Consider the following 25802-nt stretch of genomic DNA (forward strand, 5'->3'; position numbering starts at 1 on the left):
TCTGCGCTGCCTTGTAATGGAGGGCCCTTGATCTGTTCCACTCAGGTCGCAGCAGTCGGCCGCCCTCAAGGTGTGCAGGCTACAGCTGCGGTGGACTGTATTTACCGTGCTTGTGTCATTGCCTGTGGTGCTTGCTACGGACCGCATTTCTCTACTTGTTATTATTCTTTTGCGCCCCCCTCATCCCTCTCCCCCAGTGCAGGATAGCCAACCGGAATATTTTACTGGTTAACCTCACTCCTTTCCTCTACCACTTCCCTCTCTCTCTCTCCACTTCCGACCGATTGGTCCACCTGCTGTTAACTCCCACAAGGTTCCGCAATACATTCGGGACCATCTCACTATTCACCCCCTACCTAAAAGCATGCATCTAGTGCTGCGCCAGGATCGACGGGCAGCCCGCGCCTTGCATAAACCACATGAAAACGAACTTGAAGAGGTCTACGCAGACGCCGCATAGTACTCCTGCCGGTTAACTTACACCCTCCTCGTACCTTCCAACAAGCTACAACGCACGACATCAGGCTTGATCAGCGCAAACACCTCGACAGAAGCCGATGTAGCAGCCATCGCTCTTGCGATATCGTCTTACACTGCCACTCTTATCCTGCACGATTCGAAAACCACCATTCAAAATTTTTCTGGCGGGGAGATACATGCTGCAGCATATAAAATTCTCACCTCCAACCCAAATCACCTCGCCCCATCCAAATAGCCCAGGGTACAGGTGGTTTCGGGCAATCCCGGTAACGACGCGGCCCATTTTGTGCTGGAGCGTGCGTCAACTGAGCGACGCCTACCGAGAACCCAGGCAGCGCGAGAGACCGGCTGATAACATATCACAACATGACGGTGCACTACTGCTAAGAACGTCTACTCTATACCCGCCACACATATCTCTCACAAAACAAGAGCAGATGAGCTGTCAAGAACACCAGGCTCGCACCTGCCCCCCCCCCCCCTCCCCTCAGCAATACTTGCGCTTTTCTTCCCCCTTCTACTCACACCCGCGAATATTCGCTTTGTGGGGTCCCTACAGCCACATTCGACCATATTATGATCATCTGGCAACAGCGTTAACAACCGGCGTAATCGGCCTTTGCGGAATCTGAGAGGTGGGAGGTCTTGGTCTCTAGAACCGACCCGCTCTCGCAACTGAGGTTGCTGCAGTGGGCGGAGAAGGCCGCCATCTGACACGGCCTGCCGGCCACCACCCACGGCCAGGAGCCGGCCCACCACGGAAATTTTCAATTATATGAGCTCCGCAAATAATGAACTTTTCCACCACCACCAGGAGTCCCAACGGAGCGCCCAGAAATTCTGGGCGCGCTATACTCAATACTCTCACTCAATACTCAATGAGCACTCAATACTCTTACTTCTTTAGGCCTTAATGTCCGAAGGCAAAGGAAACGGTGGAAACAACCCTGGTCTTTTCCAACCCTCGACTGTAAGGTCGCAAATCCAAATGTGAGCGCAAAGCATAGGTCTCCTTTGGCAGCAACGCGTTCGCTTGTACTTGAACATTTGGAAACAGTGTGCGCGCCATCTTCAAATTTTCACGGATGGTCCTGTGGACAAGGTCAAACAAGCTAGAGCAGCGGCTTTTTACATTCCTTCGTTTGAATGTAAGTGGTCCGTACGCTTTACTGCTGTCATACCCTCCACAACGGCTGAAAGAGTTGCTATTGAGGCGGCTTTACGGAAGTTAGGGTCTTGTCCGGCTCCACCTGTTGTCATGCTAACTGATACAAAATCTGCCCTTCAGTGGTTACAACGCGGATTCGCTACTGATACCTTGTCTATAAGTTCTCTGCGCTTGGTGGAGAAACTGCACAGGAGAGGCTTTACTCTTTATTTCCAATTGGTGCCCTCTCACATAGGAGTCGACGCTAATCAGGTGGCAGCCATTCACGCCCATAATGCTCTCTCAAGGAGTCCATCAAAAAAGTATCTCAAGATGGGAAAATTCTCTACAAGAAAACGGTGCTCGATCATTTCAGTATCCTGTCGAGTACGCCCCACAAGGCATGTGTGACCAAGGGATTGAGAAGATCCCAGGCGCCTCTACTACATCGAATTCGCACGGCCTCTGCTCGCACTCCTGCCTGGATGCATAAGACGGTCATAGCATCGTCTCAGCTCTGTTCCTTATGTGGTGTGTGCGGGGATATTGAACATATTATGTACTGCCCAGAGTACAACGCGGAAAGGTGTGTGATGTTCGCTTCCTTCAAGAAGACAGGAACACGTCACAGTACAGTTCAGGACATTGTCTACCCGAGCGGAAACCAGACATGCAGAAAGGAGGCTGCACGCCTTTTAACATTTCTGCAAGACACGGATTTTGTTTCTAAATGGCTATGGCCTACTGTGAGTGAATGTGTGCGTAGATGGTGTCTTCCGGAGTGTACTACGTTATACTGTAAGTGAATGTGTGTATGGATTTTGGCACTGCAGTGGGCTATGTTCTACTGTGACTGAACATGTGCATAGATGGTGACTTCTGGAGTGGACTGTGATGTGGATTGTGTGGATTAATTGTGTGAAAAGATGGTGACTGCGGGAGAGAATGCGTGCTATTATAAGAGACTGTGCGCATAGCGGGGAAGATGCGACAGGCTTTAGGACATTATTAATATAGAAGGAACACTATGGTGGAGCAATTGCCGGCAGATAAAGCATGGCTAACCCCACCGGTAGCATTCAACACCTCAACTCAACTGAACTGCTGGGCGCGCGCTTCCCATCAATAAAGAGGGGAAAGGAAATGAGCGATTTCGTTAGTGGAGAGGCACACGTTTAGATTTTGAGGGCCTCCGGCCTTCTCACCCAATTCCGGCCCTATCGCCGTCATCCACGCCATCATCCTCATATCACCCTCTCTACAAACCTCTTTCCCCATTATTTGGTTTTTTGGGGAAAGGAAATGGCGCGGTATCTGTCTCATATTCAAGACTGAAAACGGCGAGAAAAACGGGACAAGATAGAGAGAAGCAACGAACACAGCACAGTGTGTGTTGCTTCTCTGTATCTTGTCCTGTTTTTTGCGCCGTTTTCAGTCTTGAATCATTCACCAACTGACCCAAAAATCCACCCTTTTGCTGCCTCATATAGTTGAACACCTGAGCCGCGCCGTAAAGGAAGGAATAAAGGAGGGAGTGAAAGAAGAAAGAAAGAGAGAGGTACTGTAGTGGAGGGCTCCAGAATAATTTTGACCACCTGGGGATCTTTAACCAGCATTGACATCGCACAGCACACGGGCGCCTTAGTGTTTTGCCTCCATAAAAACGCAGACGCCGTGGTCGGGTTCGAACCCGGAACTCAAATAAAATCATATTAAAGAAGCTTTATTTCATAATTCAAGGGGAAAATTTGTACAAAATATTCGGACCGATAGCCTACATGGCTTATGGCCGGTCCAATAAAAAACAAGACATTTAGGCAACCGCATAAATATGTAAAGTAAAACATTAAAAGTGAAAAACTATAATGAAAAAAAATTAAAACAGAAATAAGACAGCAAAAACATCCAGTGTCCGATCGGATGCAAAACAAGGCATTTGGGCAAAGGTTTAATGAAGCGGCACATCAGCATTTGAGCAAACTATACGCGGGGAACTCAAAGTGCGAACACAGAAACACAAAAGAGAAATCACATCATTACTTGATTATGCAAGAAATATAATTTAGAAGACAATTTAAAACTTCTGGCAAGCTTTATTTCAAGTGGCAATGTATTCCAGACTTTCGTCTCAATGAACTCTATTAATCTCTCACCTTATGTGTTGTGATGGATCGGAAGATTAAATTATCGTTAGCAGCTTGTCTTGTGTTGCGAACAGGCAAAGTGAATAAGCTCATTAGGAGAGGAGAGCTAGATGTTAATATGTAATTTACTAGAAGGGAGATTTTGTAGTCGCGTAGAGCGGAAAATTTTCTTGTTTGAATTTCTTCAAACAGACTGTTGCTTGGATGATGCAGTGAAGAAAATGTTATAATCCTCAGTGCTCGTTCCTGTAAGCGTCGCAGAGATGTGAGATAAGTTGAGTATGTGTGCCCCCACAGTTCGCAGCAATAACTCACTTGACAATGAACAAATGAAAAGTACAAGCTTTATAATATGTTGCGAGAAAAGTATTGTCTAGCCTTAATAAGGACGTAGCAGCCAAACGCAGGTTTAGTACAAACGCTGTTCACTTGATTCTTCCAGTTAAGGTTGTCAAATATAACACCAATGAATTTAAATGAAGGAACTGATTCAATTACTCAACCGTTCAAAATTATTTTTAATTTCATTAATATCAATGTTTCTTTTTCTTGTGTGGAAGACGACATATTTACTTTTTGCAATGTTTAACGTTAATCTATTCTTACTGAACCAGTTGGAAACGGCGATTAAATCTTGCTTCATGTCGGCTTGCATCGCAGCAACCGAATTACCTGTGAATGTGAGGGTTGTGTCGTCTGCATACATGAGAATCTGCGAAAATGAGACTGAACATGGAAGATCATTTATATAAATATATAACAGTAGAGGCCCCAGGACAGATCCTTGGGGTACTCCGCATTTTATATAGCTATATGTAGAGTCAAGAATGTTAATTACCACTTTCTGTTGTCGACCTGATTAGTAACTCTTGAAAAATTGCAGTGTGTCATTAACAATCCCATGGGCGGCTAGTTTGTTGAGTAATATAGGATGTGATACAGTGTCAAACGCCTTTTTCTGGGCTAGAAATATACCAATTGCGATTTCGTTTTTATTAGGAGCTGAATTAATCGACAGGAAAAGCGTTAGAACGGCGGTAGAGGTCGACCTGTTTGGGACGAAATCATGCTGATGATGACAGATTATATTATACTGACAAAGGAATATTTTTATTTGGATGGCTTTTATTTTCTCAGAAACCGTATTTAGAATGCTTAGTACAGATATTGGACGATAACTACTTGGGTCGTTGTCATCTCTATATATGTAGATAGGAACAACTTTAGCGAATTTTAGAAATTTTGCATAGCAACTACTCTCTATCTCATGGTTAAATATATGGCATAGTGATCTAGACAGAATATCGATATTACATGCTTTAAAACTGCCGTCTGAATACTGTCGTGCCCAAACGCTTTATTAGCTGGCAATGTGCTTACTACAGATGTAATTTCCTCGACAGTGATTGCATTTAAATTTAAATCGGTGTGGAGAACTCTAGGTAGGTTAGTAGAGGCGGACTGAAAAGAGAACTGTTATGCAAGGAATTTACCCATGTTGGTGAAGTAATTATTAAAGGCGTTGACAACCTGTACGGAAAGGTCGTTAGGTGTAACGCGTTTCTTTGGTCCGAGTTCTGTGACGTCCTTAACAATTTTCTAAATCTGTTTCGAGTCAAGGCCAGGTTTTCTAACTAGATTACTGTAATATATTCGTTTCGTTCTCCTCATCATCGCAGAAGACTTATTCCTATAAAGCTTGAATTGAGCATGATAATAATTGTTTGTTTCGTTTTGCTTCCATTTGTAATATGAGTCTTTTCTTTCGAACCGCAAGTATATATTCAATTATCCATGGGCACACAGCGTCTTCTCAGTTCCGACGTGTGCATTCGCACGTGAAAATCATTACGGCATTTATACTGGACGGATAAAATTTTCGCACTCTATATTCAAATCACTGTCGTACAATTTCACAAAATCAATGCTCTGCAAGAATTTTCGAACACAGGCGTAATTTACTCCAGTTCTTATGTCTCTAGAATACGTATTGCAATACGGATATGAGTAAGTTCTTGGTAAAGACTTGAAAGTCGGACAGTTCTCAGCAATAGTTTTATCACAAACGCCGGCGCGTACAGTCATTTCATTGTTGCAGAACGTGTGATCAATAAGGAATGCAGTTTTCTGTGTTATTTGAGTAGGTGAAAAAATATCGTTTTTAAGGTTAAATGACTGCATGAGAAGCAGGTAGTTGCACTATGGCTATCTATCTTTTAAAAGGTCGATATTGAAATCACCGAATATAAAAAGTGGAGTATTAGGAGTCATTAGCGGGTTGATATACTTTCCCTTTCCGAGAGAAAGTTCTTTACGCTCGCGTTGGGAGGCCGGTATACCACACCAATAATAAGACCACAGCCGAGGTGTACAAAAATTGATTTGACAGACTGATTACTACATGAGCTATCCGTGACAACCTGGTAATCAACACTGTTCTTTATGAAAAGCGATACACCCCCACCGCGTGATGTGCGGCACCTTGGTAAAGATATCATGGCATTTCCGGGTATTTCTGCGGTTTCAGTTTCTTTTAACCACCTTTCTGTAATTTTAATAACGTCATAATGGAAGGAGAGTTGTGATACATAGGAATGAAGATGGTCTAAATTTTTTGTATGCTGCGTATTTTGCAATGCAAAAGAGATATGTTTTTCTTTTCTATGCAGGTTTGCTCGATTTGCTTTATACTGACAGCCATTGAGTTAGGGAACTTGTTGCAGGTCTTTGACATTTTTCACATAAAGAACATGTGAATTTTCTCCTTTGCGCATCAGAATTTTTTCCGTCTGACACCCACGTGAAGTTTCATTTTTGTCTTTCTTTGCTTTCAATGCCATTTCTAGCAATACTTTGTTAGCAGGACACAAGTGCTAATTCATATAAATTGGCGTGTCGACCTCAAAACCCAACTGAGAAATATTCAGTCTTTGCTTTTTTACATCTTTCAGAAATTTATCCCGCAGTGTACGAGAAAAAAATTTGACAATTATGTGCTGTTCATCTCTTTTCATTGTGGGCACACGATGAATGACCTCAATGTAAGACTCGACGACTTCAGTGTTCATGCATTCAGTAATTGTTTCAATGGTGGAGATGAGGTTCTCGTCCGAAACCACACGAACACCCTTTATCTCCAAGTTATTTCTGCGACTGTATTGTTGCATATCACTCAACTCTTTACTGCGTTTCTTTAATTCTGATGTCAAATGGGTGTTAGTACTCTTCATTTCCTTATTTTCTGCTCTACTGGTAGCAAGTTTTCCTCATCTCCGCCATTTCCGATTTGAAACCCTCAATCGTTTCATTGATCAAGCTCATAGATTCTTTCAGTGATTTTTATTTCAATCACCGCTTTCACTGTATCTTTCAGTTCTACATGCTTGGTATCAAAAAGAGCAGATAACTCATTCAGGGCCTTTGGTAGTTCCTTGGTCGTAGACGGCGCTTTATCAGACATGATTCTCGCCGAATGTGGAGCAGTCCAGCAGCCGGATTTACGTTCTTTTACCTAACAGAAAAAATACGTACCTGCATAGAAGGAACAGGAGGCTAACCGTTACTCAGTGTCGCGGCTGCCTGGATTGCTCCAAAATGACGACCCCTGTTTACCAACGCACTCTTTTACAGCTGAACGATGTCATCAGACCAGGCCAGACGCGGAGAGTTGCCGGAGGAACATCATGCGCTGACACATGTGCACCGTTTGCATCAGCACAGTGATGTGGCAGCGATGAGGTAAGCATGGGTCAGTCGCAAAAACACTTGTTCACCGTCGAAGCTCTGCATAGAAGGAGCAGGGGGTTAACCGTTGCTCAGTGTCGCGGCTGCCTGGATGGCTCCAAAATGACCAAAATGACCCATTACAGTCAGAATGCACTTTTTTTTATCTTCTCTAGATTTTACTCCTACCGAAACCTCATGCATAGTCACCGAGTACGCACTCTCAATTTTTGCCGAAGTGGAAGTCCTAACGCTATCCTATAAAAAGAAAAACGCAGGGACAGTACACCGTTCGTGCCAGGAGAGAAAATCCTTGTCTCCGTCTCCGTACCATAAACCAACCACTGGTCTACCGATTGGCCTCTCGAAGGCGTTAGGAAGGAGATCCATGGCCCATGTTATTACAGGTTAATGTCCGCTGATACCACACAACACAGGGCGTCTTCATTATTTCGCCGCCATCGACACCAATACTACTTCAAGCCTTGTGGGTCTATCAAGAAGTAGTGGTTGAGCCAATAAAGAATGCTACACCGGAGTAGCAGGAGGCTGCGCTGTCTTGCTAGAAGCCTGAAGAACTGCTCGAACTGGCCGACATGTAGAGCTCGCAAGACGGCAAAGGACATTGGGGCACTGCACTAAGGGCTCCAGTTCCGCCGAGAGAAATAGTTTGCGACAAAAAAAATTTTCCTCTTACAGGTTAATCGAAACGCGGCCGCAGCAGTCGGCACTGATGCCGTGACAACGCAATAAATTGCCGAACGCACATCCACTGAGCCAAAGCGGTGGAAGCAGCACCACTGAAAACTGGGTGAGAAAAAGAAGGAGGAAGTAAATGTCTCCACTCCCTCACGCTCAAGTCCCAATGACACAAAATTCGCCTCGACGCCGGCGTTCCGATTGAGAGAGCGGGAGAGAAAAACGTTATACGGAAGGAATTCGCGCCAGACAAGCCAATGGATACGACCCTATTGGACTGAAATGTTTGTGTTCCCGTGGTCTATAACAGTGCGGGCGCGGTCGGAATGCGATGGTGTGCAGGATCCATTCCTCTAAGCGCAGCAGGGTCTCCCAGTACCACCTTCACGGTAGTACTGCTTGAGAAATGGGTCTTTCACTCCACCTTGAATAGTCGAAATGGTGGAAAACCACACTGCGTCATGGCGATCTTTGGCCATAGATGTCCTTCTAAAAATCCACAATCATCATCCAGACAGTTGTATATCTCCCGAAATTTGCGTGCCGTCAGTATGGAAGGATCAGAAATTATGAAAATTATTAAGTTACGAACTACGAAAATTTGTGTGTTTAATATGTACTGACGTCACACAGCACACGGCCACATTTTGAAATTATTCCGGAGTTCTCCGCTGCGGCACCCACCTCCTTCACCTTTGTTTATTAACTCGATCCTTCTTCCCTCGTCTCAGGAGGTGTTGGATGAGGGATTCACGAAAGAGTGCATGCAACATTTCAGCGAACTGCCGCAAGCTTAAGGATCCTCGTGGCAGCTCTAGCCCCCGCCCACCCCTCCCTAAAGAACAAACATGAAACACTACAGCGCAGACTGCCGACACACTTCCCCTCACCCCTTACCGTAGCCCCACTATCATCCCTCCTTCCCCGCTCCTGCCGGCACCCTATGCCCAGAAGCCTTGGAATCTTCCTTCCACATCCCCTCACTCTTCCCGGCGGACCCTCCCCTGGCGGGCCCTAGAGACCCTCAAGATGTCAGAAAACTTGGATTCCCTGCTCTGCTCGGAGGACATGGCCTTTCAGCCCATCGCCATCGGCCGGGCTGCCAGTGTTATGGCCCTTAGAAACTTAAACTTGACTGAAGCGGGGTCGTGCGGGGAGCCAAGGGCATGCCCCAAACTTGTTTCTAATAATAAAGTTTTTCTATCTTTTCCTTCTCTCTCTGCGTGGTTGAGGCATCCTTCGTGAAGTGACAGAGTTACTGCGCCATTTCCTTTCCTGAAAAACTATTTTTATCACACTGATTCGATACAAACTAATGAAACCGTAGTAATCACGACCACCATATATAGTTTCAAATCAACATTTAGGCTTAAACTACTTCGATAGCACAATTTATATAGAAACCGGGCGCAACCAGCGAATGGAATCTATTTTAGACATTAGGATAGTCTCTGATATACCCAAGCAATAATAGCAGGAGCCTTGAAAAGGCATTAGTGTACCGTAGACTGTCGTGTATCTGAACGTGAGAGACCTGCAAAGAGGATGTTCGGTTTCATTAGCACTGCTGAATATTCGGCCGTGCAGCAGTTTTCTCTGCGCCGCGGTGCAATGGCCGCAGTTTTGTTGGACATGGTGCCGCGGAGCATCGGCCATATGGCTGCACCACGCATATATGGCCCAAGCGCTTTTCGCCTACGTGTCACAGAAGAATGTTGTCGCTTTGCCGTCGACGCGGTTGTACATTTCTTACCATCGTCCGGTGCTGCTTGTGCTCTCTCTACCGGGAGCTGGAACTAGTCGACCATGGCAGAAGACGCCTCTTATGCGCGCGTGATATGAGGAGCTGCAGGAGCGGTACCAGCGGCCCTCTTCGCTGCGGCTTGGCGATGCAGGCGCGGACCCTGTGCGCATCCCAAAGTGTTGCGCTTCGCAAGATCCAGCTATGTACTCTGCTCAAGACCAGATGGTCAATCGTCCAATGTGTTGTCGCAGGTTCGAGATTATTTTCGGTTTCTGGCGCACTTCCAGTCTATGGCGCATGCAGTCATCGCTGTAGATGAAGTGGCTGCTACAGCACATACCGTGTTGACCGTGTTGCCTCAAGTTGCCCCTGAGGTGCATGATGCGCTTTGTGCCCCACCGACTTGGGGGAGGTGAAGGCTGCCCTCAATGCAATGAAACGGAGATCAGCACCCCTTCCGGGAGGTCTTTCGGTTGAATTTTGTTCGACCTTTTGGGAAATTTTAGGCCTATTTTTAACATCTCTTCTTTGCCAGTGTTTTGTGAGCTTCAATTTTTCTAGCAGTTTCTTACTGAAACATATATTCTTCTAGCCAAGCGCGTTCGAGGGCCACTTCAGCCGCAAAATTAGAGGCCAATAACGCTTCTCAACGCGGACTACAAAGCTTTTGCAGCTATCGCGGTCCAGCGCCTGAGAGGTGTGATCACCACCCTCATTGCTAACCGGAAGAAGTTAGTGTGCGTCTGCGTCTGTCTACGCTTGACCTCGTTTTTTCCGCGCCAACTCCTTCAGTATGCATATCAACCAACTAGCCCAACTTTCTGCTCTCATAGGTGACCACACGGCTTGCTTAGTTACAAAGATTCACATCCTTTCATTCGTTACTAGTGATATCTCCTACACTCAGGGTCGCTTGGGAAGTGTTCTCTTGGTTTCTTTACATCAAGAAAAGGCGATTCACTGCCACGAATATGGGTGCATTTTTGGAGCACTCAGCGCTGTCGGGTTCCCGGAATGCTTCAATGGGCTTATTCGTACGGCATACGAGGGTATCCGCAGCACTCTGGCCATGGATGGCTGGAAGAGTTCCCTCTTCCTCGTCACCCGTGTGGTTAGGCAGAGTTGCCCCTCCGGCCAACACTGCTCTGAGCATCGAGCCTTCATCAAGAGCCATAATCAGACATCTTTACGTACAGGGGCCTCCTCTCCCGGGCAGTGGGGCAATTAAGGTGACGGCTTATGCTGCTTACACAATCCTTTACCTGGGCAATGAGGAGAACCTGATCCGGTGTCTTCGCCTTTTTGATGAGTACGGTAGGGTGTCGGGCGCTGCCCCCAACCTTGCTAACAGCAAGTATCATGTGATAGGCCGGCCTAATGCGCGGCTCATCAGTCATTTTCGAATTACGTGCAGTGTGAATCTTCACATTCTTGGTGTCATTTACAATTTTAATGGTGTGACGAATTTGGCATGGAACACCATACTTGACTTGGTTCGTAGCAGGATCACGATGACCTCGGAATTTGATTGGCCGTTGTTGGAGCGATGATCTCACACGCACGGTCTTTAGTGGCCGAGTATGGCACGTGGGACATATTACACCTCCTCGTCTTCGCGTCTGTCGTGCATTGTAGTCTCTGCTATGTTCCGTCTTCGGGAAGGCTGGCCGGAACTGGTGTGCCGCGCGGCTCTCGGGCAGCCAACGTTTCTGGATGGGTTCGGCTTTCCTTCCGTGTCCGTATGCTGGCGGCTGATAGCTCTCCGCTACCTTCTCCATTTGTTGCGGGGGGATGATTATCAGGCACAGGGGCACTCGCCTTCTATATTTCAGGAGTCACGGGCCTGAGGAAGTTTACCCATAATCCGCCAATAAATCATGCAGGGTCAGCAAGCTTTCCGTATGCCTGTATTCTAAACAAAAGCGGTTGTTTTCCATCGGCACGCCCGTCGCGTGATTTCCAAGTTAGACTGAAGCAAACCGAGGTGTAGAATCCATGGGTGCGTTGCTTTTACCTCCAGTGCTCCCAGAACGCAGAAGGCGGGCGGCGTCCGCTTCGTTTAACAGTACCTCATGCAGGGCTAGTTGGTGTAACATTGTGTGTCAAACATAAAAACAGCGCTAATTGCTACGCAAACCACACAGAAAGACCAGACAGGATGACCGCTGAATCCAACTATGTTTATTGAAAGCCACACGTTGCATATATATAGCCAAAGAAGGTGAACGCATGCGCATTTTTTACATGGTAAAAAGAAAAAGAAAAAAGGAGAAAATACCAACAACAACAAACACACTCACATTCAGAGAAAACTTACTCGATATCACGTATTTTTTAGCAATCTATGCTCAGTTTCTCGTCGGGAGATAGAGGTGGTGCTGACGCACATGCCACCTCTCCCTTTGATAAAAAAGGCTTCTGCCAGGTACCGAGCTAATCTATGTTTGCTTGTAGCTAAAATTTTAATCTCGCCAAGTCAAGGTTCACGGTTTTTTTTCGTTTTGATCAATGCGGGAGCGGCTGGTAAGTTTTCGGACGAATCTGATGCGTTCCCTAACGACATTTTATGTTCCCCTGCACGCTCGTTTACTTAGCGTCCAGTCTGGCCGACGTACGCCTTGCCACACGCAAGGGGGATCTCGTAGACCCCTCCCGTGGCACACCCTACGTAGGGCTTCGAGTGCTTCTTTCCACAAAAAGATGTAGCTTTGGCACCGCTGCTAACCTTGAGCCACATTTTCGCCAATTTACAAGGGGCGGAGAAGTCTTTTTGGCATTAAATTCAGCGCGAAGGAACGAAGGACACAGAAAGAGGACAAAACAAGCGCTGTCTCGTAACTGTCTCGCAACTCCCCTTTCTGTGTCCTTCGTCCCTTCGCGCTGAATTTAACGCCAAAATGAACTACATCCAACTCTTCCAACTCACCATTCGTCGGCGGAGAAGACCATGGGGACTCCGTACTTGTTGCCAACTCGTTTTAAATTGTGGGACACCTTGTGAATGTACGGTATCACCACTTCGTTTGGCTTCGCCGAAGTCTTCTTTCCGGCGTTGCCCCTTTGGCTTACCCTTAAGTTTCTGCAGCAGTGCCTTTGTCACGGCAGCCAAGACGTGGTCTGGGAACCCTGCTTTACGCAGTCTATTCACCTCACCCTGGAACCTCGCCCGCATCATGTGACGCCACGACGAAGAGTTCTAATTTCATAGAAATGGTGGCAACAGGCCTTTCATGTGTTTTTGATTGAGCCAAATCGAACATTAAAAAAACTTTCTTGGCCCTAGGAAGGTAGCGCCAGAAAGCACTTCCGTCCCCCAGCTTAATTTCAAGTTGCAAAAACTGGAGGCAGTCCTGTTCAGGAAGCTAAAATGTGAAAGAGAGCCCCTTCCCATGTTGTGCGAACATTTCTAAAATTTTCATGGCAGCTAATGCCCCAGTTTTATGTAACATTTTTCTCGCATTCATTGACAACATTTTGGCATCACTAACTGACGATAGAACTGTTCCAAAGATTTTTAGATACGTTGATTTTTTAGTGATTCTAAAGAGACAAGGCACAGGCCGCTATGAGAAGAGTGGCATGAAAATTTTCCACTTCCACTTCCTCTTTTTGAGGTGGCTCATGCATCAAGTCTACGCTAAGCGGACATGCAAAATGGACTGTGTCACTGTCCCCTCGTAAGGGGAATAGCATCGTCCCGATGCGTAACCTGTGTGTTTAAAAGAAATGTTCACTAGGGGAAGCATGATGTGCGCATGAAAGTCCAGCTCTACCGCTACCACTCGTAGTAAGGCATGAAACGGACAACGTGTACCAAGTAACTCAGGGTGTAGGGATCGCCGACACTACAGAAAGCTGTCAGGAACGGCCTCATAGTAGACGTCTCCAATTGGACTGATCACTTTATTGTAGGGTCCAAAACACCGGCAGATTAGCTTTTCGCTAAGTCCGAGTAGGCGAATGGGAAACCAGACCCACACGCTTTCTGCTGATGTGTACCGAGCATCACGGCATCGGAGTTATAGCATTGGGCATCTAGGCATTGTTGGTCGAGAATCCGCACTCTCGCCAGCTGACGAGGGTCTTCAGCGAGGTGCAGGAAGGAGTGAAGATCCGCATTCGGGTCGATGTCGTCCACATGCGGTAACATGGTGTCCGGCACCGTGGTCACGTTGCGGCCGTAAACGAGACGGAACGGTGGCATGTTTGTCGTTTCCTGTGCGGCCGTATTGCGTGCTAAGGTGACGTATGGGAGCACTTCGTCCCACGTTCTGTGCTGAATGTCGACATACATTGAGAGCATGTTACCTAGCGTTTTGTTCAATCGTTCCGTTAAACCGTTCGTCTGAGGGTGGTAGGATGTCGCCTTTCGTTGGTCTGTATGACTGTGGCGTAAATTCTCCTGTAGGAGTTCAACCATGGATGCCGTACCCCTGTCGGTGATTAGTATCTCCGGCGCACTGTGGCGAAGAACGATCTGATGGATGAAAAATTTTGCCACGTCACGGGCTGTGGGGTCCGGGAGAGCTCATGTATCCCCGTATTGTGTCAGGTAGTCGGGTGCCACGATGACCCACTTGTTCCCCGAATGATAAACAGGGAATGAGCCTAACATGTCCATCCCGATCTGCTGGAAAGGCCGCGATGGTGGTGGTATAGGCTTCAAGAGTCTAGCAGGTTTTGCTGAGGAAACTTTTTGACGCTGACAGACTCGGCATGTTGTGACGTAGTGTGCAACGTCCGACTGAAGGCGGGGTCAGTAATACTTCTCTTTGATCTTTGCAAGCGAGCGGGCTACACCAGATTGTCCAGAAGTCGGTTCTTCGTGTCAAGCTTGAAGCATTTCGTCACGTAGGCACGTCGGTATGACAATAAGGTATTGCTGGTTGTTTAAGGCGAAATGTTTCTTCACGAGGACACCATGGCGAACGCAGAGCTACGATACGGAGCGCTTGAAAGCCTTCGGGACTGTCGGGCGGGTACCGTTAAGAAACTGCATGAGGTGCGGAAGTTCGGGTCGGCGTATTGTTTTCAGGAAGGCTCGTTCACTGATCGCATTGAAGGTGGTGTCGTCGTCGCAGTTACCGTCCTCCGTTGGGATTTCACCGGGGTGCGCGAGAAGCAATCGGCGTCCGAGTGCTTTCGACCGGACTTGTACGCCGCTGTCATGTCGTATTCTTGGAGGCGCAGACTCCATCTGACAAGGCGGGCTTACGGATCTTTGAGGGACGCCAGCCTCACAAGGCATGATGGTCCGTAACTGCAGTAAAACGTTCTCCATAAAGGTATGGACGAAATTTCGACGTCGCCCAAACTATCGCTAGATACTCTTTCTCAGTTGCTGAGCAGTCAGCTTCAGAGTGAGAAAAAGAGCGGCTGGCGTAAGCTATGACTCGTTCTCGGCTGCTGTGGATTTGAACCAGAACGGCACCCAGGCCTACGTTGCTTGCGTCAGTATGAAGCTCCGTATCTGCGTTTTTGTCGAAGTGAGCCAGAACTGGAGGTGCTTGCAGGTGGCGTTGAGTTTCAAATGCTTGTGCTTGGGGGCGTCCCACGTGAAAGGCGTGTCTGTCCATGTCAAACTACTCAGGAGCTCGGCAAATCGAGCGAAATCTTTCATTAAGCTAAGGTAGAAGGCACATATTCCTAGAAAGTGGCGGACTGCCTTTTGGTCCTGAGGTGAAGGGAAATAGGCAATAGGTTTGGTTTTTTCTGGGTCCGGCCAAACTCCCTCGTAACTGATGACGTGACCCAAAAACTTTGGCTCAGTGTATGCAAAGTAGAATTTCTCATTTTTCAACGCTAGCCCAAACACTTTAAGGCTTGCAGCACAACTTCGAGGCGCCGGAGGTTCTCCTCGAACGTTGGGGCGAACAAAACAACATCATCAAGGTAGACGAGATATGTCTGCTACTTCAGGTCTGCCAGAAGAGTGTCCATCAGCCGTTGGAAAGTTGCGGGTGCAGAACACAAACCAAATGCGTTGCTTTAAACTCAGAGAGCCCTTCCGCAGTAATGAATGCGGTTTTTTCTCGGTCCCGTTCATCTACCTCGATTTGCCAATGTCATGATTAGAGGTCCATGGATGAGAAATATTTTGCACAGCAGAGGCGATCGTGAGAATCGTCGATTCGAGGATGGGGATAAACATCTTTTTAGTTACTTTGTTTAGGCGACGGTAGTCAACACAAAACCGCAGTGTACCATAGTTTATCTTCAAGAGGACGACAGGTGCCACCCAGGGACAACGGGAGGGCTGAATGACGTCGTCTCGAAGCATCTCCTTAATTTAACGGCTGATTGTGGTGAAAAGAGCTACAACTGGGGCTAGTTGGAAATGCATCCTGTTGGAAATGTGTGTTCGTCCCTTTCCGTATTTTGGTGGCGCTCACCAATACCTTCAAGGATGATTGTGGTGCGTTCAGTGGAAGACACACGGTAAGGTGACTGTCTGAGAGAGTGTATGGCGTCATCGGTAATTAATCGATGCTTGGCCAGCACCTGCACCCAGATGCCAAGCGTGAATGCGGGAGATCACTGATCACAAGAGAAGGCGGTGGGCTTCGACGACCGTCTTGACCACAGCTCCAGTTCGCTGTCACTTCAACTTCCTCTTTTTGAGGTGGCGCATGCTTCAGGTGAGCGCTAAGCGGATATTCGGAATGCACTGTGTCAATACACACACACACACACACACACACACACACACACACACACACACACACACACACACACACACACACACACACACACACACACACACACACACACACACACACACACACACATATATATATATATATATATATATATATATTTTGAGTCGACGTTTCGGACAGAGCCTGTCCTTTCTCAAGACTGCGGTTACAAAGGTCTTCCTCTTCTTAAGGAGTGTGTACTGGCACACATGTACGACACATGAACAACAGAAACAAACGGAGGCAAAGAATACTAGAAAAGATACAGATAGAAAGGGAAAAAAGGTGAACAAATAAAAAAGAAAAACGCGCTGTCCCCCGCCGCACACCCCGCAGCCGCGGGGAGCCGACCCGGAACGAGGGGAAAACAAAAAAGGAAAACACGGAGCGGGAGGGGATAATGGCTACCCATCAAGGCAACAGAGCGGCGGCGTGTAAGGTGCACAGGAACAGACGGTGGCGGGATCGCCCTACACACAAAAGTTAGAGACGCGTCACTCGCGTGCCACGACTATAAATAGTAAACAAATAAACAGAATAAAATGCAGACAGGGCCGGAGCTTCTGTCATCTGGAACCACTTCGGCAGCCTGAGCCAAGGCCGAATCAGCGGCGCCGTGAGCTTAGCTAGACACACGTGCACTGTGCATGAAAACACCCAGACACACAACAGTAAAACATCCGAGCTCACACTTCCGTCAGCTGGAACCATTTCGGCAGCCCGAGTCAAGGTAGAATCAGCGGCGCCGTGAGCTTAACTACACACACGTGCACTGTGCCTGAAAACACACACAAAAGAAAAAATAAAGTGAAAAAACCTCCGAGTTCGAGCAAGTGTCGTGTTGGAGGTAAATGTGAATGGCGTGAGCACTTAGGCAAGGGTTCTTCAATTGCACCCCGTCGGCAAGGTAATCGGACTGGGAAGATAGGGGCGGGATGGGGTGGAGAATGAAGAAATTTGTGTAAGCTTGAAAAAGATTTCGCTGGCAAGAAACGACCGAGGTATGTCAAGCTGGCTCTCGTAATGTCAGCAACGGCCCTGCAAGGGGCGGATGGAGGACAATACACCTGGACTTTCATTAATGCCGTGAGGAATTGTTTCAAATTTGTAAATGTAGTACGACTCGCGTTGTTCTCTTTCCCGGGTGTTGTGGAATCCACCCTATAGGACTGTTAACTTAATTGCATCAAATGGGTGGTTTCGCTCATTAATGTGTTTAGACAAGGGAAGGTTGGGTAGGGATAAGATATGCGCGCGGTGGTTATTAAAGCGAATTCGTAGAGGGTTGACGGTCTGTCCAATGTACTGCATACTGCACACACTGCATTCTAGGAGGTATATTACGTTGCAGGAATCAAAATCAAAGTTGCCATTAATTTCCCATTTGAAACCTGGAGCTGCGCTTACTGCACAGCTTGATGTTTGTATGTGTTTGCAGACCTGGCATCTACTTTTTCCACAGTGCCGGCACCCCAAAACCGGCTGGTTATTTGTTTTCTATTGAAATGCTAATTATTTTCACTTTGCTTCAGCTTTGTGGAGCTACAATTGCTGTGCTGGATTATTTCTATTCCTTTGCTATTCCTATTTCGCAATTTCCACATCCTCCCTCTCCTTTTGTTACCCTTCTTTTTTCTCTATACTCATTTTCCTCTCCTGCTTCCTGCTTCTCTACTTCGGTCTGAATGTTTTGTCCGAACTTGTTACTTCTTCTTTGCTTTCTTGAATATTTTATCTTGTTGTAACAATTGCTTAAATATAAATAGTGTTCAAGCAAGCAAGTAGATGAGTCCGATAGAGGAGGATTTCCCGTCTCCACATTAGTACCGCGGGTAGAAGGAATGGAGAGAGAAAAATAAATAATTCGGACCAGTGCCAAAATAAATTTGTTGAAAATATTGACGGTAGAGGAAAATGGAAGTAGACCGTATAAAAAAACTTTTAGACTACATCTAGCGTCCACACAGCAAAATGAAAGAGCCCGGCTTCAAAAACGTTTATTCGTTTTCCGTGTTTTTATTCTCTTCTGTTTTGTCTTCTTGCGTTTCGCTTCTTCCTTCTTGAAATCTTGTTTATTCAGCTCTTTCCTGGGTCGCTGCTCGTCCCAACAACGTTTTATTGTTCCTTCGGCTTCTGCTGGTCCCAAAAGATGCCAATCCAACTGCACAAAACTCGTGATACGGTTAGCATTGTATACTTTATACGCAAAAGTTCTTTGTCCCTGAAGCCCGACTGGGTCAGCTCTCTTTTTAGCATGATTGTGATATTTGCGGCCTGCGAATGAATCTCGTTGGTTGGACGGTTAAATTGCCTTGGCCCCCTAGAAGTCATTGCGCCTCCGGCCTCCCGACCCTGGAGTTTACTTTGGGAGGCAAGACAAATTTGTTCTTTTTAGGAATTTTTCAAGGTTAACTGTATCATTTCTTTCAAAGTTTCCGTGATGTCGATTGTTTTGATTAATTCTGGTTTTCTGTTTACTATTATTGGTCCAAATGTTTAATAATTTTTCACGATTTTTTGCTGTATTTGTTCAATTTTCTACCGAGTGATCAAAACCTGCTGTTTCCAATCCACATGGGCATTTAGAAGTGTTTGTTTTGTTGAAGAGTGCTAGATAAAATGGAAATCTGCTGTGTCCTGTAACTACTGTTTGTGATATGCAATGACCTGTTGGAAAATGACCCGAAATGTGTGTCATGTTTTTGATCCTTTGATAGGCGTATGTGCTTTTGCCTTCTCTCCAGTGTGCGTTCCACTTTTCAACGATTTCTTTCTTGAACTGTAGTTTTATGATTTGCTTTATAATTGGCGTTGGCTTATTCTACGTTCAAAGTTGTTCTCTCGAATTCGTCTGCTCTATCGTTACCTTTGTCTCCACTGTGTCGTTTCAAGTATGTTAGTGCTAAGATACGTTGATCAGTTTTTCTAGTTTTTTTCTTTCGTGTGCAACGCATATAAATGTTTTTTGGGGGGGAAGGAAATTGCGCAGTATCTGTCTCTTATATCGTTGGACACCTGAACCGCACCGTAAGAGAAGGGATAAAGGAGGGATTGAAAGAAGAAAGGAAGGAAGAGGCGCCGTGGTGGAGGGTTCGGGAATAATTTCGAACACCAAGGGATCTTTAACGAGCACTGACATCAAAAACACACGGGCGCCTCAGCGTTTTTCCTCCATAAAAACGCAGCCGCCGCGGTCGGGTTCGAACCCGGGAAATTCAGATCAGTAGTCGAAAGCCGTAACCACTTAGCCACCACAACAGGTGCATATAACTGGAACTACTTTTTCATCGCTTTCTCTGCTTAATCATATTAATGTTAATAATTGGTTTATGGAGAAATGAAATGGCGCAGTACTCGTCTCATATATTGGCGGACACCTGAACCGCGCCGTAAGCGAAGGGATAAAGGAAGGTAGTGAAAGAAGAAAGACGTGTCGTAGTGGAGGCCTCCGGAACACTGGAGCGCATCTTTAGTAAAACAGCGCGAACAACGTAGGACAAGATGAAGGAGGACACAGGACGGGCGCTGACTCTCAACTAAAGTTTATTAGGCAACACCTGGTGCTTATAAAGAAAAAATCACATAGACGAAGTACATGACATGTCACACTAAAAGCGATAAAACAAGAGGCAGAGATGCATACGACGCTCAAATGCCACCAAGAAAGGCTATCTATTTGTTATAAAGATTGACTGACGGTTTGCTGACACAACTGGCCTCTTGACTGATATAAAAGGCTTCCATTAATTCCCGCGTGGTCTGTTCACTGTGCGTATAAAGCACCTTAGTGCTACGCCAGATGGCCGTGCATTTTTTCTTTTTCTTTTTCATTACCTCACACTTTTTGCAGTGGCTGACCAAGTAAGAAAGTTCCTTGTCATTTTCCAGATTATTTTTGTGCTCCTGTAACCTTTTATTTAGGCATCGTCCTGTCTGCCCAATGTACTGGGCTCCGCAGGAGAGTGGCATTTTGTACACAACTCCTTTGCGACAAGCGACGAGCTTGTTCCTGTGCTCGGTGCCACAACTTTTCCTTTTTCTCGACCGTTTCTTCTCCCTTTGGATCGCCGGACACAACTGTTTGTTTGTTGGGAGCTGAAATTGCTACATTAACCTTATATCTATTTGCCACATTTTTTAGCCCATGGGTGATACGATGTAGATAAGGAAGAACAGCAACTTTTTTCTTTTTTTCTTGTTGGTTGTTACGTGTATGCTGAGTGTCCTGCTGTTTCACCCACTTGAGCAAACGACAGCAGGCGTCGCCTACCGTAAAACTTGGGTACCCTGCAAGCCTAATTCTGGATAGCTGAGATTGGAAACTGTCGCTGAGAGAATTTGGAAGGAATTCGGTTGATTCGACACCTTTCCGCAACACTCTCCAGCGTCCTAGACAAGGAGAACTGCATAGGCTTTTGCACGAAGTAGCGTAGTCTTAGCACGCTCGGCTACGGAACCGAAGGATGGTGGATCGAATCCTGTCTTGTACAAATATTTTTTCTTATTGAGTTGAAGAGCGTAACGGACGGAAGAACGCGAGAATGAGCCATTAAAGCCTTTCGTCTTAAAACGAACTACAAATACTGCCCTATGGGACACCGCACCAAATCTGCCGGAAGGTGGCATAGTAGCCATTATGGCCAATACATTGGGATCGGCCGGTTAGGTACGACTGCAAAAACAGAATTTGTGAGCCCACAGACACCATAGTTATCTACCTTGTTATGGAGGGTTTTGTGACATGAATGAACCGCATTACTGAAGTCGATATAAATTCTCAGTGTAAGTTTATTCGCTCTAATGTTTTTAATGGTGATTTTTTTGTAACAGAAATGCAGATTCCACTTACCTATCCTTACGAAAACCATGCTGAGTTTCTGATAAGATATTGCCGCGAATATTTGCAGTGTTTGTTCGTTTTTCATTTCTGCCGCGACACCACCTTATCGCTTTGTTTGCGACGCAAGACGCGACTAGATTTATCTCGATTGATCGCAGCCAGGCAAAGCTGATTCTACGTTGTTCCGGAATGTTCTAGTAACTTTGCGCCCTTTATCTCGAATGTTCGCTATCAGCTTTAAATTGAGCACGGCCGACAGCGGCGGGCATTCTGTTCGACGACCGCCGAGCACGCTTGTCGCTTCGCCGCCGCCGAGCGATTCAGTCCATTTTGGGTGCAAGTCAGCCCAATAAACAGTTCTTTTAGAAGACCCTTTCGTCCGTCTTCATCGCTGCTTCGACTGCCGTCACCACTACGTGAGATCTGGTGGAGGTGCTGGGTAACTTCCATGTTCCGGACGCCCCCTTGAAGTCGTGAACCCAGCCCTAAGCGCTTCACACCCGAGGACGAACCAGCAGCTCAGCGAGCCAGCCGACGTCTCCAGGGAGAGGAGCCTGAGTTCGTGAAACTGCCGGACCGCACCAGACAGCGAAAAGACGCTGCTACCAGCACTGCAACCTCGCCAAAGATGTCGAAACCGATCATACTGCAGCAGCCGCGGGTGCCGCCAACTTTCAATGGATCCCTAGGCGATGACCCTGAAGAATGGTTGGACCAATTTGAGCGCGTGGCGTCATTCAACAAGTGGGATGATGCGGCAAAGATTGGACACGTTTTTTTCTCATTGGATGGCTCCGCACGCACGTGGTACGAAAACTACGAGTCGTCCCTTACGACATCGGAGCTATTCAAGAGAGAACTATTGAAGGTATTCACCAGTGTCGTGAGGAAAGAAAGAGCCGAACGACTCCTCGAGTCCAGGATCCAGCTTCCGAATGAGCCCGTGTGCAGTTACGTCGAGGAGATGAAGCGCCTATTTCGCCGCGCCGATCCCGGGATGACCGAGGAAAAGAAAGTTCAGTTTTTAATGCGCGGCGTAAAAGAACAACTCTTTGCAAGCCTCGTCCGCCAGCCGCCAAAAACAGTCGAGGAGTTTATGCAAGAAGCCTGCACGACTGAGAAGACCCTCGACGTTCGAGCTCGGCAGTACAATCGCCCTTCCTCTGCCTGTGCAATTCGTTCGGACACGCCGGCCACCACCAGCGACAGCTTGCGGGAAGTTATCCGCGAAATTGTCCGAGAGGAGCTACGCCGATTACTGCCATCTTCCCCACAGCCACAAGCAGCGACTCTGGTGGATGTGGTACGGGAAGAAGTGCAACAGGCACTTGGCACCCCGACGGCCACAGAACCCCAGGCCATGACCTACGCCGCTGCAGTAAGTACTGCTCAGCCCTAGCGACAACCCCCACGTCCTCCCCGAGATGAGCCAATCGTTCCACAACGCCGCCTCCCAGCCCCCGCCCGCCCAGCCTATGACCGACGCTCAAGCCCCAGGAAATGCGACGCCTGGAGGACTTCCGACAACCAGCCGTTGTGCTTCCATTGCGGTGAGGCCGGCCATATTCTTCGTCACTGCCCGTACCGACGTATCGGTATTCGAGGATTTGCCGTTAACGCCCCACGACCACGCTTAGGACAACGTCCGCACGAAATCGACGAGTACCTGCGTCGAGAAGAGTACACGCCAAACGGCTTTTCGTGCTCACCATCGCCGTCAACCTCGCGCTTTGCGTCGCCACGCCGCAGCTACGCAGCCGCGGTACGAGGAAGGTCGCCCAGCCCCCGTAGGCGAAACTAAAGGCAGCAACCTCTGGAGGTGAGGTTGCTCACGAGCTAAACGCCGAAGATCCTCCACCGACCACGCCCCATGAAGACGCTGCACCCGCGACGCTGCATGAAGAACCGACACTCGCTGCACCAACGCCGCACACAATGAGAACCTCGACCACGACGCAAGCTACCTTGAAATCGACGCCGCCACCCAGAGGAGCTTCGACCACACGCCCAACCCGTGACTCGCATACGCGACGAAGCCGTGACCCGACGCCGAGAGCGACATGCAATGCAAGAGCCAGGACCTCCGACCAAGAAGTGGCTATCGACGGCCGGAAAGTTACCGCTCTAGTCGACACAGGAGCCGATTACTCGGTGATGAATGGAACATTCGCTGCGCAGCTCAGAAAAGTCACAACGGCTTGGGACGGCCCACAAATTCGCACCGCTGGGGGCCACCTCATTACGCCATCAGGACGATGCACAGAGCGAGTGACTGTCAAAGGACATACCTATCCTGCGACCTTTGTTGTGCTACCGCAATGCTCCCGCGAAGTGATCTTGGGTATGGATTTCCTTAATGAGCATCAGGCGATCATCGACCTGCGATCCAAGCTGATCACGCTTTCGATGGACGAAGCCATCGCTGCGATGAAAACTCGGGAAAATCACGTTGCCCTAAGTGTCCTGGAGGAAGAAGTGAGCGTCCCACCCCGTTCAAGCGTTATCGTGACCGTAGGCGCCACGAAAGCCATAAACACTGAAGCCATCATCGAGGGGAACATGCAGTTGCTACTAGACCGAGGAAACAGCATCGCAAGAGGCATCGCACATTTCCACAATGGCCAGGCCGAAGTACTGCTGACTAACTTCAGCGAAGAATACCGGCATATTAACAGAGGAACGACGATTGCTTTCTACGACGAAATATCTGACGTACGAGATTCCTTCGCCCTCTCCGACCCCTCCGCAGAAGATCCGCCTGACCAAGAGAACTCGCCCACTTTCGACATCAACCCAGCCCTGCACCGGAACAGACAAGACCAGATCCGCAATCTGCTTCAAAACTACAGTGAGTGCTTTTCGACATCGCCGAAGGTGCGACAGACGCCAATTGCCAAGCATCGCATTATAACGGATCAACACGTCCGACCTCTCCGCCAAAGCCCCTACCGTGTGCCTCCGCGAGAACGACAAGCCATCCGGGACCAAGTCGAAGAAATGCTTTGCGACGACGTCATCCAGCCTTCAAACAGCCCATGGGCGGCACCGGTTGTTCTAGTGAGAAAGAAATACGGCGCACTTCGATTCTGCGTGGATTACCGCCGCTTGAACAACATAACAAAGAAGGACGTCTACCCCCTCCCCCGCATCGACGACACAGTGGAGCGCCTCTGCAACGCCAAATATTTCTCATCGATGGACCTCAAGAGCGGCTACTGGCAAATTGAGGTCGACGAAAGAGATCGCGAGAAGACAGCATTCATAACTCCGGATGGGCTGTTTGAGTTCAAGGTGATGCCATTTGGTCTCTGTTCCTCACCAGCGACGTTTCAGCGAGTAATGGATACAGCGCTGGCAGGCCTGAAGTGGAAAATTTGTCTGGTATATTTAGACGACGTCGTTGTCTTCGCCTCGAACTTTGAAGAGCACCTCAAAAGACTTCGAACAGTACTAGACGCAATCAAGTCGTCTGGCCTAACCTTGAAAGCAGAGAAATGCCACTTTGCCTACGAAGAGCTGCTGTTTCTAGGCCACATCGCTAGCAAGGAAGGAGTACGCCCAGACCCGCAGAAAACAGCTGCTATTGAACAGTTTCAACCGCCGGCCGATAAGAAAGCAGTGCGCAGATTTCTCGGACTATGCGCATATTACCGACGATTTGTGAAAAACTTTTCGCGCATCGCCGAGCCCCTGACCCAACTGACGAAGGCAGACGTGCCGTTTAAATGGGAAGCGCCGCAAGCAGAAGCCTTCTAGGAACTTCAGCGTCGTTTACAGTCCCCACCGATCCTTGCGCAATTTGATGAAAACGCCGATACTGAAGTTCATATCGACGCAAGCAGCGTGGGACTAGGCGCCGTTCTCGTTCAAAAAAGTGACGGGCTGGAGAAGGTCATCGCATACGCTAGCCGTTCCCTTTCCAAGGCCGAGGCTAACTATTCGACCACTGAGAAGGAGTGCCTTGCCATCATCTGGGCTACGTCGAAATTCCGCCCCTACCTCTACGGACGGCCGTTCAAGGTGGTCAGCGACCACCACGCGCTCTGCTGGCTTGCCAATTTGAAGGATCCCTCTGGCAGACTCGCTCGATGGAGTCTGCGTCTCCAGGAGTTTGACGTCACCGTCGTTTACAAGTCCGGACGCAAGCACACTGACGCCGATTGCCTCTCACGAGCCCCTGTAGATGCACCGCCGCTGGACGACGATGAGGACGCCTTCCTGGGACCCATCAGCGCAAGCTCTTTTGCTCAGCAGCAACGCTCGGACCCCAACCTAAAAGGCCTCATCGAGTACCTGGAAGGCATGGTTTCTTCACCCCCCGCTTCAT

General features: G+C 47.9%; 1 long non-coding RNA gene across 3 annotated transcripts in view; it reads left to right on the forward strand.

The window, feature by feature from the left end:
• The window catches only part of LOC144104477 (uncharacterized), a 127137-nt gene that overhangs the window by 57746 nt on the left and 43589 nt on the right, over nucleotides 1-25802 (forward strand). Inside the window, exons 3-4 of one of the 3 annotated variants that reach the window (XR_013308548.1) lie at nucleotides 7402-7509; nucleotides 8194-8254. This is a non-coding gene — a long non-coding RNA (uncharacterized LOC144104477). Of the gene's footprint in view, nucleotides 1-7401; nucleotides 7510-8193; nucleotides 8255-17558; nucleotides 17722-25802 lie in introns of those variants that run through there. The other 2 variants (XR_013308547.1, XR_013308549.1) reach the window with 2 other exon arrangements.

The sequence above is a fragment of the Amblyomma americanum genome, chromosome 1, assembly GCF_052857255.1.
Source record: "Amblyomma americanum isolate KBUSLIRL-KWMA chromosome 1, ASM5285725v1, whole genome shotgun sequence".
Classification (NCBI taxonomy): Eukaryota; Metazoa; Arthropoda; class Arachnida; order Ixodida; family Ixodidae; genus Amblyomma; species Amblyomma americanum.